Source organism: Saccopteryx leptura, chromosome 1, assembly GCF_036850995.1.
Source record: "Saccopteryx leptura isolate mSacLep1 chromosome 1, mSacLep1_pri_phased_curated, whole genome shotgun sequence".
Classification (NCBI taxonomy): domain Eukaryota; kingdom Metazoa; phylum Chordata; class Mammalia; order Chiroptera; family Emballonuridae; genus Saccopteryx; species Saccopteryx leptura.
The window spans coordinates 167,925,331-167,939,290 of record NC_089503.1 but is presented as its reverse complement, the minus strand read 5'-3'; positions in this window follow the sequence as shown (position 1 = coordinate 167,939,290).

Genomic DNA, 13,960 nt, shown 5'->3' with positions numbered 1-13,960 from the left:
GCAGTGGCTATACTAAAATTCCCTGTGTGCGTGTGTGCGTGTGTGTGCGTGTATGTGTGTGTGTCTGTGTGGTGTTTGACTCTTCCCTGTCCCCTCCTATGGGCAGGGACAAGGATTCTGTCAGAGTGCTGGTGTCCCTTTGTAACAAACCATAAACTTTATCAACAGCCTGTCTCTATGCATATGAATGAGCAGTCTACAGAGGTCTTACTTAATAAGGAAGCATTGAATGCCAGAAAAAGGAAGCATTGATTCATTCATGTCTTCAACAAATAGTCATTAAGGCCTAGTGTATTCTTAATTTCTCAAAAAAAAAGTTTGTTCATAAATTAAAACATGGTTATCTTGGGTAGGATTTTTTAAAGCCTGCTTTTCAGCAGAACTCCATTATGAATGCCAGGTGGGACCAAGCCCACACAATTTTCATCCTTTGCAAAGGGGAGTGCCAGTTACTAGTGTGTTTCATAGCGAAGGTCTGTGAGCGATGTTAGATCAATGAATCCTTCAGATAAATCGAAGGAGAAGTAGCATTATTATCTGTTTGATACAGGTATTTGATTTAGATTAACTTGCTCCAGGGTATTCACGCATTCATCAGTAACACAACTGGGACGTGAGCCCTGGTCCTCCAACCCTACATCGGACCTGCATCTCATCACACAACATTGATGCACAGGCTTACTGCTTGCTGCATTCAAGCAGCTACAACAGTAGAAACCACCTGTATTCAGCTTAAAGAAGCCATAACTGGCACAGCAAGGTTGGTGTTGATTCTAAATCCCTGAACATTCATAGCAGATTCTTGGAGGTTTCATCACTTTCAGCATTGATTAATTTCTCCCCAGCTTTTCAGAACAGATATGCCAAGCAGATCGTGCATTGATGTGAGCTGGGAGCGGAGTCTTGTGTGATTGGTATCATACACCCCTTACCTCATTATAATCTCTCTCTCGTGTCCTGTCCCTCTTGACCTAATTGATTCCACTGTAATCACATCCACAAAGATATTCACCCCTAACCACCACCACCCTCCCTTGAAGAAGAGGGTAATTACAAGGACAACTCAATTGTGAAAAGGGAATAGGGGGCACATAGGGACATTATTGCTCATTTACATAATCTACTGGATTGGGATTAGAAAGGCTCCTTTCTTGGTGTCGGATGGAGTCACTTCTTTAAAGGGGCCTGGCTCAGGTCTATGCCAGGATCTCTATTGTCCACTGTGTCCACACTCAAAATAAACAGTGGAGATTCTGCCTTCCTTGTTGTGGTGGGGATTGAACAGCCAAACCCTTTTGGGTTAGGTTTTGAGACTTAGTTTGCCTATGGACTTGAACAATCCCAGTCTTCGAAGCCACAATTTTGGGGGGGGGGGGGTAAGAAGATGTCCTCAAAAACTCAGGAGGCTTCTGACTTATTTGCTTCTATCCACTTACACATAAAAGCTATGTGGGACAGCCTGACCAGGGAGTGGCACAATGGATAGAGTGTCGGACAGGAATGCGGAGGACCCAGGTTCGAAAACCCAAGGTCGCCAGCTTGAGTGTGGGCTCATCCGGCTTGAGCGTGGGTTCACCAGCTTGAGTGCAGGGTCGCTGGCTTGAGCGTGGGATCATAGACATGACCCCATGGGCACTGGCTTGAGCCCAAGGTCACTGGCTTGAGTAAGGGGTCACTTGCTCTGCTGTAGCCCCTGGGTCAAGTCACATATGAGAAGGCAATCACTGAACAACTAAGGAGCCTTGACGAAGAATTGATGCTTTTCATCTCTCTCCCTTCCAGTCTGTCTGTCCCTAGCTGTCCCTCTCTCTGACTCTCTGTCAAAAAAAAAAAAAAAAAAAAAATCTATACAGGACAATCAAGTGTCTGCCTGGACTAGTTCTTGAGCCTGAATACCTCTCTTATTATGTACTGACATCCACATTTATTTTAAAGGAAGCTACCTTAAGGCCATTTGAAATAATGGGCTGAGTGAACAGGCAATATACATAATCCAATCTCTGCAGCTGAGCTGCCTCCCCTTTTACATCCCAGCACACTGACGTGTGGGCTCCATAATCTGATCAACTGCTTTTCAGTGGACTAAAGTAGTTGACTTTTATAACCCTTCGAGACTCTACGTTAGTGGGCTGTCCATCAATTTCAACTGTGGCTGCCATCAGAAAAAGCCTCTTTAGTAAGATGGTGGACCCTCCCTTCCTACTCTGGTCTGTTCATTTGGCTTGGAGTAAAGCAGGAGGAAGATCAAAAGAAATACCAACATTTAGATTTGTTTGTTCGTTTGTTTGCATGCGTTGTAGATATCTCATCTATCTGCCCTGTTACATCACCAAAAGCGGTTTGTGACACAAGCATTATGCATGCCAATGTCTTTAGTTCACTTCCAAGTCTAATACTGATGATTAAGTAAAGGACAGTGCTGTGACAATGGGATGCAGGGGTTCGAGCAAGTGGGGCATTGATTCTTTCTGCCAAAATGTTCCCACTCTAGATGGCTAGCCTGGGAAGGCTGCTCTGCTCCATGAGGTCATCCAGGGACCTTGTTGCCTTGTGACTTCAACAACTCATAAGGGCTTCTCCCAGCCATAGTTGAAGGAAAAACAAAACAAAAAGCCAAGAAGTCTCTATTTCAAGGAGTTCAACCATAACTTGAACATGTTACTTCCACTTACCTTCTTTGTGAAGGTGCCTAAGTCACATGACTTTACATAAGGTACAAGAATGGGGTCTCCCAATGAATAATCATGATTCTGCGAAGACTCAGAGTTTGGTGCTTTCATTACAAAAAGTTTACTGGGGCAGAATGGGGCCACAGCTGGCTGCTTCTGCCCCACAAAATGAACACTATGCCCCACTCATGTTTCCACTTCTATGAGCAACTGCCCCAAATTCTATTCATTTTTTGAGGGGTTTGTGCTTTCCCCCTTAATAATTTGTAGAAGTTCTTTAGAAGTAGAGAGAGATGATAATCCTAATATCCATCTGTCACATCATTGTCTCTCCATTAAAAGGAGATACACTTTATGGGACTCTCTCTGTTGACATTTTTTACTGCCTTCACCCTTCCTGTCTGTCCTGGCCATACTAGCTAGCTTCCAAATGGTCCCTTGAGGGCACTATCCCTGTCCCTAGCTCAGAACACATCTGCTGTGACTGCTACCTGGAACACTGTTGCTACAGCTGTCTGCTTTACTCATATCCTTAATTCAGGTCTCTGCTCAAAAATGGCCTCATATGAGAACTTTTTCACTATCACAAATAAGATACTCTCCCCACCCCATATCCAGAAATCACTGCCATCCTTGCTCAGCTCTCCTATCCTTCATAGGATTTATCAGTGTTTGACATGTTATATATTTACATATTTATTCACCTAAGGTCAGTCTCCTTCCTCTGGCATATAAGCAGTGTGAGGGGAGGAATTTGACTGTTCACTGCTGTCTGCACAGAACATTAGAGGACGTGGTTGTCAATAAATAAGTGAATGTCCAAAGCACACAAAGGGCTAATGAATGTGTAGGATCTCCACAGATATATGTTAGCAGAAAGACTGACTTCCAGCAAAACTTCTAATACTAACTTTCTCCTTGCGCATCCTTAATTTCGATGAATCTTCCAGAGTTTAAATTTGTATTTTATATCTGTACAACACTTTATAATACTTCCATTATGACAGCTGCTCCAGGCATAATACTGTTTGCAGCACAGTGTGAATCACAATCTGGGATATATAATGTTTAAACCTCTGAATGAACTGGAATATATAATTTAGCAGGGCCGTAAAAAATGTGCATGAACTGGCATTAAAAATGACAATAAAATATTATTACCAAGCAGACTTTTGAATACTTCTTGGAGACTTCTGGAGTGCAGAGTAAGAAATAAAACAATGCTTTTCTAATACTAGCTCATGAACTTTCCTACAGAAAAACTAACAGTGGGTTTACATAGTGGTGTCACAATTTGGGATGTAATACCCAAAACATGGGGGATGGGAGATATGACAAATATGCTTCCTGCTGAGTGTTTAAATCAGATTAATATACAAATGGAACCCATAAAACTCCATTTTAATTTTCTTCCAACTGTATAAGTTGGAGAAAAGCCGGGCTGTAGACTGAACATTGTGAAATTAGTCACAGCAGAGACTACTGTGTAAAACAAGTGATCTGGAAACATCCATTATTGAGAGGCATCTTTGAACAAGGGAAAGAAAGATGCACGTGATGTTTCAAGTATTATCGCTAACGCTGACGCATTGCAGCTAAGATATGCTTTGTGTTGAGAAAAAAATACACACACCGTTGAACAGGCATTAATGTATACGTCAAACACAGCACACCGGGAGTGTGATCTTGTACACTCTCTAATGTTTTATTTATAATTGTGTATTTCCTAATTAACTATGTTTTTCCTTTTCTTCCTTTTATCCTTTTTTTTCTGGATCTCAATTATAAAGACAAGTTAGTCATACCACTTAGTTCAAAGAACATTGTTCTTTCTCCCCTCCAGCTTTAAAGAGTATGACTGACAAGTGACCAATTATTTATACTTAAAGTGTAAAATGTGATGTTTTGATGTAAGTATTCCTTGTGCAAATGATTGCCAGTCAAGTGAATTAACATATTCATTATCACCGATCTCTCAAAGGTTCCCTCATACTTAGTGTGCATGACAATTGCGTATCGCCACATCCTTAGAAGCACTTGGAGCCACCGGCTTTTTAATTTCTGCTCGTCCAACAAGGGTAAAATAATATTTTTTATTTCCATATTTAGCCACAAATACTCATGATTCTGAGTAGTGCATTATACAAAGGTTAGCGTTTTGAGCTTCTTCTCTAATTTTTTGTTCCATATTGGATCTTTTTTTTAAATATACTATATATTCAAGTTTTAGCAATGGACCTAATTATTAGGTTCATCATAAAAAAACAACGCCCAAATTGTGATACCTTTACGTTGAAGTGTTTTGTGATTCAATAATGTTCTCATATATTTGGAGAATTTAAAAAATGTCTCATAAGATGGAAGTGCTTCTCTGTTTTCCTCTCGAAAAAGAGATTTTTGACCTTTAAATGGCAAAGTTTCAGCTGTCGGAATACATGCTGAGACGGTGGTGCCCTGTGAACCCGGAGTGGACCCGACTGCTGCTGCTCAGGACTGGCAGCAGCAAGTGCAGTCCGGCACCGACTTCCCACAGTGCAGGGCAGGAAGCCCACACGGACTGCACGTGCGGATGTGGCCGTGTTGTTGCTGTTTCCGTTCTCGAAGAAACAGGGAAGAACCTGACAAGTGCAAACATAAAACAAGTGTTAGAAGCTTCTAAGCAATATGTTTCTTTCTCGTGTTTAATTGCACCACAGAAAAGGTATTAGCATTTTGGTGGTCAGTATGTTTAAAATAATAAATCTATGGATGAATATTTCAGAAGCTGTTGAGGCATCCTGCAGACTGAACATCCCTTTACCTTACAAAGGCTCCATAAATACATTTGAGTTTTATTTGCATAACTGATTAATTAGGATTTTTTTTCTATTTTCTGTGATTTTGTTATTAAATAATACATGCATCAAGGCCTACAAATACTTTTAATAATTCATACACTATTTACACAATAGTAGATCAGTGAATTAACTGTCTTGGTTATGTAGAATTAACCAGGTCAGTGATTTTAAAACCACTGTTAATGTTGACTCATTTTTTTCTGCCATTAATAATAATTTGTTTTCATAAGATGCTTAGTCATTGGAACGTAAGGAATGAGTCGTTTTCATTGCAAGACTTCTCACTAATTCCTATTTATGCCTGAATAACAGAATGATTCCTGAATTTTAATGGTTATAATTTAATTTTAATAATCTTTTTAAATTGAAAAAAACATGCTAAACATAAATGCACAAAAGCTTAGAGTGTATTTTTCATACAACTATATACTTATCTTCCATTTGCATGCAAATTTATTATCAGCAAGTTTTGCATTGTCAGAGGTAGCACATAGGATTCTCTACTTCTGGCACATAGGATAAATCCTAAGAACGATGATAGATGTTCAATAAATAGTTGTTGCTTTTAAGAAAAACATTAAAGGCACATGGGACAATGCTAAGGTTCAATTCATGTAACTGCCCATTAAAATTAAGAAGGAGGATCTAGGTCTTGTCACCTATCAATTCCCACCAGAGGTAAAATGGACTCGGAGCTAATGCTTGCTCTATGGAAAGAACGAGGTTGGAGGACTGATACCACCAGGCTTGAAGACAGTCTCTAAAGCAACGCCAGTCCAGACAGTGTGGCACTGGTCAGACAACTAGCCAACGAAGCAGAACAGAGAGCCCAGAAATAAACCCACATCAATATAGTCATTGACCTTTGACAGAGAAGGAAAGGCCATGTAGTGTAGCAAAGTCGTCTTTTTAGTAGATGATGTTGGAAAATGGACATTCACATGCAAAAAAAAAAAAAAAAAAAAAAAAAAAAAAAAGAAAAAAGTCCAGCACAGACCTTATATCCTTCACAAATAATAACTCAAAGTCAATCACAAATCTAAATGTAAAATGCAGAATTATAAAACTTACAGAGATAACAGGACAAAACCTAGATGGTTTTAGTTTTAATAATAGATTTAGATACAACCCAAATGCACACAACTCATGAAAAAGGAGAATTGCTAAGCTGGCCTCATTAAAAGGAAGAACTTCTGCTCTATGAAAAACATTGACAAGAGAATGAGAAGATAAGCCACAGACCGAGACAAAATATTTACAGGACACACATCTAATTAAGGTCTGCTATCCAAAATATACAAAGAACTTTAAAAAATCAACAATAAATCCAATTAAAATGTGGGCACAAGTTCTGAACAGAAATCTCACTGAAGAAGATCTACAGATGGAAAATAAGCCTACAGAAAGATGCTCCAGACTTATGTCAGCAGGGAAAGGCCAATTAAAACACAGCGAGAAACCACTACCACCTACTCAAATGGCCGAGATCCAGAACAGACAACACAGTCATCCCTCCATGAGGTCACTTGTGGTACACACAAGCGTACGTGTGTGTGTTGCAAACTAGCAAACAAAAATAAAAATTGAAGATGCAACTGAGGACAAGAACATAGAGAACTTACATTAGACAACTCTGAGTGTTACTATATTGCTATGGTAGTTAGAATGGTGTAATATTGGATAGCTAAGTAAACTTTACAGTAAAGAGTACAGGACAGAAACTGACCCACCTCCATATACATAGTTGTCTGGTTTATAAAGAAAAAGCCATTGTAACACAGCAAAAAAGAATAATCTTTCCAATAAAGGTGATTGGACAATATTGCTATTTATGTATATGCAAAGAGGAACAAACTGTATCTCATTACTCCGATTCCTACCTTACATTGTATACAAAAATCAATTCCAGATGAATTGTAGACTTGATGTGAAAGCTAAATGAGCCAGTCTTCTAGAAGACAGTGTAGGAATAAGCCTTTATGAACCTTGCACAGACAAGCATGTCTTAAAAAGGACACACCAAACACTAACTCAAACTAAAAACTAATGAATTTTACTTCATTAAAATTAAGGATCTCTGCTTAACAAAAGGCATTATTAAGAGAAGAAAGAAAAGGGAAAACCAGAGACTGGGAGGTAATAGTGCATTAAACAACAGAGACTGGTATTCAGAAAATATGGTGAAAGACTGGAAACCTGTCTGGGATTAAAAGAGTGGAAATGAACTTAGACTGAAAAAAGAGCAAATGCAGCTCCACCATTAATCACACAGGGAGAACAGACACAGATAACGCCAGCAGCAAAATGAACTGGAAGTGTTGTTTTTCCCAAGGTCATGCCACGACTGCGCAACACCCTAATGACCTCTTCCTTTAATGGCGATTGCTTTCTTATCAATGACATCCTCCAGCCCCTTGGTGAGGCCCATTTATTACTGGTGAGACCTAATCAGGAACTGCCTTTGCGTCTTGCTTCGTGACAGCATTCAGTTCCATGTTACTCCTCACTTCTAAACCCGCCCCAGAGTTGTGGACCAATGCAGCATTGACTCCAGCATCTCTGACACTCTCAGAAGAATCACTGGTGAAAAGCCAAACCTCGAAAAAGGTGTTTTCCTAATCTCTCTTGTGCAGGGTGTTTCATGGTTCCCTTCAAGTTCTGTACCTTGTTGTATCAGGTCAGTAAATTGGACTTTGTCGGGCTATGTGCAGGCTTTTTCCTCATGGTCTTTAATTCATTAAGCTTTACACATAATAGTCACTAGTAATAATAATGAGGAGGAGTTTTAGTGCAACCAACAGCAAATAATTTCATATGGCCAGAAAGTAAGTGAAACATGTTACACATCATTATTCATAGAGAGAATGAATTAAACCCAAATGAGATACAGCTATACACTTCCTAGAATAGCTAAGCTTTAAAAGCTAAAACTACCAAGACTGGGAGAACACATAGAACGACTAGATCTACCTTTTGTTGGTGGCATTGTGAACTGTGGCAACCGTTCTGAAGAACTGATTAGCAGTATCTATCTACCAAAGTGGAACACAGGTATATATACCCTATGACCGAACAATTCTAGTCCATAGTGTACAACTAAAAAAATCCACATACATGTGCAAGATTCATACAGTGATTTGATCTGGGGTGTTATAATGATGTGTTTATTCATTTAGGGCAGTGGTAGTCAACCTGGTCCCTACCGCCCACTAGTGGGCATTCCAGCTTTCATGGTGGGCAGTAGTGGAGCAATCAAAGTATAAATAAAAAGATAGATTTAACTATTGTAAGTTGTTTCATAAAGATTTATTTCTGCCAAACTTAGCGAAAATCCAACATAAAGTACTTGGTAAGTAATTATTATTATATGCTTTAACTTGCTTCAACTCTGCTTTATAAATTGTATAAAGTAAAGTTATTTCCCTACTTTATAAATCACCATTACTGTGGAACCAGTGGGCGGTTAGAAAATTTTCCTACTAACAGAGATACAAAAGTGAGTGGTAGGTATAAAAAGGTTGACTACCCCTGATTTAGGGACAAGTCTTTAAGATATATGCATTTTAAAATACTGCTTGTTATATATTATAACTGATTATATATATTTTTGCTATATATTATAATTGAATAAAAATAAACTCAAGAAAAATTTAAAAATTCTTAGATGGTAACTAAGTATTTGTATAAATAACACTGGAGAACAAATATTTTTCATTTTCTGTTGCATGAGAGTTTAGAACTGTTTCTATATATGTCTGCATCGCTGATTGCAAATCTGAAATCTGTGTTTTGGTGCATGCTCTAGTTTTTATGCAATTTTAATTTCCTTTTGTTACAGTTAATGGCATGCATTGGTTTTTAAATTGGAGTTAAAGGGCAATGACTCTTGGATTGAACATAATCACAATGCAATTAATGTTTTACAAACATCACTTTTACATAATTGTAGTTGTTTTTAAATGTAAAAAATTATTATCTGACCTGACCTGTGGTGGCGCAGTGGATAAAGCATTGACCTGGAAATGCTGAGGTCGCTGGTTCTAAACCCTAGGCTTGCCTGGTCAAGGCACATATGGGAGTTGATGCTTCCAGCTCCTGCTCCCTTCTCTCTCTCTGTCTCTCCTCTCTCTGTCTCTCCCTCTCCTCTCTAAAATGAATAAATAAAAAATTAAAAAATTGTTATCTAATAAAAACACCCTCTTATTTTGTTTTAAGATTGAATCATGGCTTCTTTGAGTAAGCGTAAATGTAAGTATAGTCCTGACACCTTCTGTTATATATGTAGTTGTTACACACTTGAACATCAAAGGCACAATATTTCATCATTTGTGACACGTGCATATATTGCTTATTTTCAAATTCCCCTTGGCGATCAAGACAGGAATTGGGCTCCTCATATCATGTGTGATAATTGTGAGGAAATGCTTCGCGACTGGACAAAAGGAAAATACAAAGGAATGCCTTTTTGGTATTCCCATGGTTTGGCATGAACCTAAGGACCACAGCAGTGACTGTTATTTCTGTCTGATCCATACAAAGGGCATCAGCAAGAAAAAATGGCATATGATATTCCTTCAGCAGTACAACCTATCCCACACTTTGAGACAGTACTGGTTCCAGTTTTCAATGGTTTTATTTCTTCTAAGGATGAAGAAGGTGAACATGGTGATCAAGTGTATTTTGATAAGATGTATAAGGAAATGGTTGTAGAATCTGAAGGGTCTTCTCTGATGCCAAGCAATCATTAACCCCTCACAGTTTGGCCAACCCGAATTGAATGACTTAGTAAGAATGACATAAAAATTGTCCTCGACTTTCTGAAGTATGAAGAGCATAACTGGATCATTTGTGTGGATCTTAAAATGGTAAATTTCCTGCTAAGACAACAGATAGGTTTCATGAAGTATCCTTGCTTTCTGTGTTTGTGGGTCAGCCGAGCTCAGGAGAAACACTGGACACAGAAGGAGTGGCTGAAACGTGAAGCTCTGGAAGTTGGAATGCAAAATATTGTGAATGAACCTGTAGTTAATCGAGGCAGGATCATTTCCCCCCCACTTCACATCAAACTTGGCTTAATGAAGCAGTTTGTTCAGGCTTTGAAAAGAGAAAGTGAATACTTTCAACATATTATTTCTGCTTTTCCTGCTTTGTCTTTCAAGAAGATAAAAGCAGGTGTATTTGATGGACCTCAAATTCGAACTCTCATACATGACGAAGAATTTGCCAGGAACGTGAATAAGGAGGAGAAAGCAGCATGGCAGTCTTTTGTGGCAGTTACAAAGAACTTCCTTGGCAACAAAAAAGCAGAAAACTATGAACTTCTGGTTCAAAGGATGCTGTTGGCTTTCGCGACATTGGATGTAACATGAGCATTAAGATTCACTTCCTGAACAATCACCTGGGTAGATTCCCGAAAATCTTGGAGCTGTTAGTGATGAATAGACTACTGCTGGAGAATCAAATGAGATAGTCCTCAACAAGTACACAAACGCAAGAGCTACAAATGCAAATTTTTTCCTGAATAGAATTTAAATAAGTTTTGCACAAGTTTTATGATTAAAATAAGTGTTTTAATATGTTCTATTTCAAAATTGTAGACAAATTCTGATGCAATCATACCTTTAATGTATTAGTGTATTTATTGCATTATATAAATTTTTATATTTTCACAAAGATGATGCCCAAGAAGACATTCTACTTCATTATGTTAAACTAAATGCTGAATATTTTACAATAAGATGAAAACCTAAAATCATGAATTGCAAAAAAAAGTGTAGCTTACAGAGTAAAACTAATGTCAGATTTGAGATCAGCACACTCGAATTAGGTAAGAACAAGTGTTGTTGTGGATGCAACAAAAATTTTGTTCCCCAGTGTAATCAAAATGTTTGAAAGTTTCATACATTTGGCAAATTTCTGTGTTTTTTATTTAAAAGTTTCATTCTACTATTCAGTGTATTATAAAAAATATTTTACATTCATAAATATAATGCAAAATATAGAGGTCAACATAAAGTCTTCATTATTTATATCCACAATGTAAATGAATAGTGGTTATTTTTAAAAATTTCTTATGATCAATCATCAGTGTCGAAGAATAAACATTGTAATTTGCTATAATTCACTGGTCCAGGAAATTACAAGGCAGAATTCTAAAATATAAAACTGCAGTCTTTTATCATCATAGCCATTAAATGTATGTGGATCTAAAAGTTAATTTTCTAAATAAAAAATAAAATGTTTGGGGATCTGAAATTCAAGTTAAAAATAATAAAATGTGTGTATTGAGTTAGTTTTATTTAAGAAGGGATGGGGGCATAAACAGTGGGGGGCTGAGATGACTTGGTATGGTGAACATACAATATACTGTACAGATAATGAGTTTTGAAATTGTACACCTAAAACTTGTATAATTTTGTTAACCAGTGTCACCCTAATACATTCAATAAAAAGAAAAACTAAATAAACTAAATAAAAAAAAACAAAAGAGTGACATTAATAAAATGAGAAAAAGTAAGTTCGAACATATAAAATTAAGCAATTGAAAATAATCTAATATTCTATCAAGCATTTTTGGTGGTAAAACAAAAAGAATTCTTTTTTCTTAAATTTACAATATTGAAAAATAATTTAGATGTCTTTCTCTCAATTGCAAAAATCAAAGCTTTTATATAATCCAACATTTTCTGGGGAACATATTCAATATCACACATTTTAAGAGGTTTTATGTTGATTGTTTTATTCAATGAAACCACAGATCCTACAAATACATAGTCTTATTATTCCAGTTTTACAGCTGAAAATATTAGGCTTGTAAAATAATGACAGAGATATTTTACAAAACCCTCTTCTTTAGTAATTTTGGACCCTCATTTTCTACCTGAGCAAAATAATTCCAGAATCTATAACATTTAAGTTCTGTACAAGGCTGACTTTTCTCCCTGAAATTTGTTATATTCCTAATTTCCTGTAATTAAATTAGAGAAAAAAATAACTTATTTTTTTAATCCTCATGTAAGAAATTTCACCCACTACTATATTCTTTTCTACATAACAAGAAGTAAGGACTTATGTACCCTGCGACATTTAGCTCATTACTGGATAAAACTGAAAATAATAAGGTCTGCTCAAGGCATGTACTGTTCTTTTGCTTTAGGTTCATGACATCATTAAACATATTTTTTAGCATCATTGCTCAACTTAGCTTCTTCTTGAGTTTGTGTTTTTGTAGAATTCATTTCCAAATTTTAGTATAAATGTTTTATGGAAAAATATTTACCATAGAAATTTCATAAAATATTGTAAAAACATGTCTTACATTAAAGAAATTTAATGGACCTAATTAGGCAAAAACTTTGTATGTTCACTTTATATTATAAATTATTACTTTTCATACATTATAGTGCAACATATATTTTGCATGTTGGTTATAAAAAGTATTTTTAGGTTTACAAAACTGGAAATTTAGTGCTCATGACATTATTAATTTCCTTGTGACTTTGGACACTTCACATATTTTTGAAGCCTGTTTCCTCATTGGTTTATTTAAAATAATTTATGTGTACATATCATTGTATATGCTGATAATTATAATAATACATTAAGATACACAGAGGTCATCAAGGAAGCCAGGGCTTCCCTCACAAATTTATTTCTGATGTCACTGGTGGAAAGTGTGCCTTCTGAGCACTCAGTACGAATGACTAGGTCTGAAATGAAAAGTACACTCGACTAGTCCAGACTCCCAAAGCCTTGACTCCCTCTCTCTGCATTCAACCTAGGCAGGTTGGGCATTTCGAACTTGCTCATGATGGGCCACCTTCTGTTGTTTCAGGTGACCAAGCAAACTGTTAGAGCCCTTTCCCAATCCTTGAGCTGCAACGCTAAGTGCAGAATGTCTATTGAGCGAGCCAGTATGATTAAATTTGTCATGTCCAACTTTACATTTCTTATATTATTGGCTCAAACCCTTTGATGAATTGCTACACATGTCATTCTCATTTTTTCTGTGTAAATTTAAAAACTACAGGTTGTGTTTTTAAAATTACAAAACCTCTTCATGGGTCAAGTATTGTACCTCAATTGCAGGGCCTGAAGGGAACTGTGTCTAGTGATCCTGCCTGGAAGCAAACAGAAGAGGCGGGCCTGGGTCCTGAGGAGGATCAGCATTGTCTTGTGTGGCCACTGCCTCATGCACTGCCAGATTTATGGCCTCACAGAGAAATAAAATGGGACATAGGACTGTAGGCAGTGAGGCCAATGCCACTGGGGATAAGGATGCTGCTTCCTCAAGAGATGGGGTGGTAAACTGCACTGCAGCAGAGGAGACTGCTCCCACTGGGGTTGGGGAGACCCCTTTCACCAACTAAAGCTCATCAGAAATTAGAGGGTCAACACCCCTATTTCACTAGGGTCTTCCCATACCTTCTTTTCACAACACACAGGACCTGATTC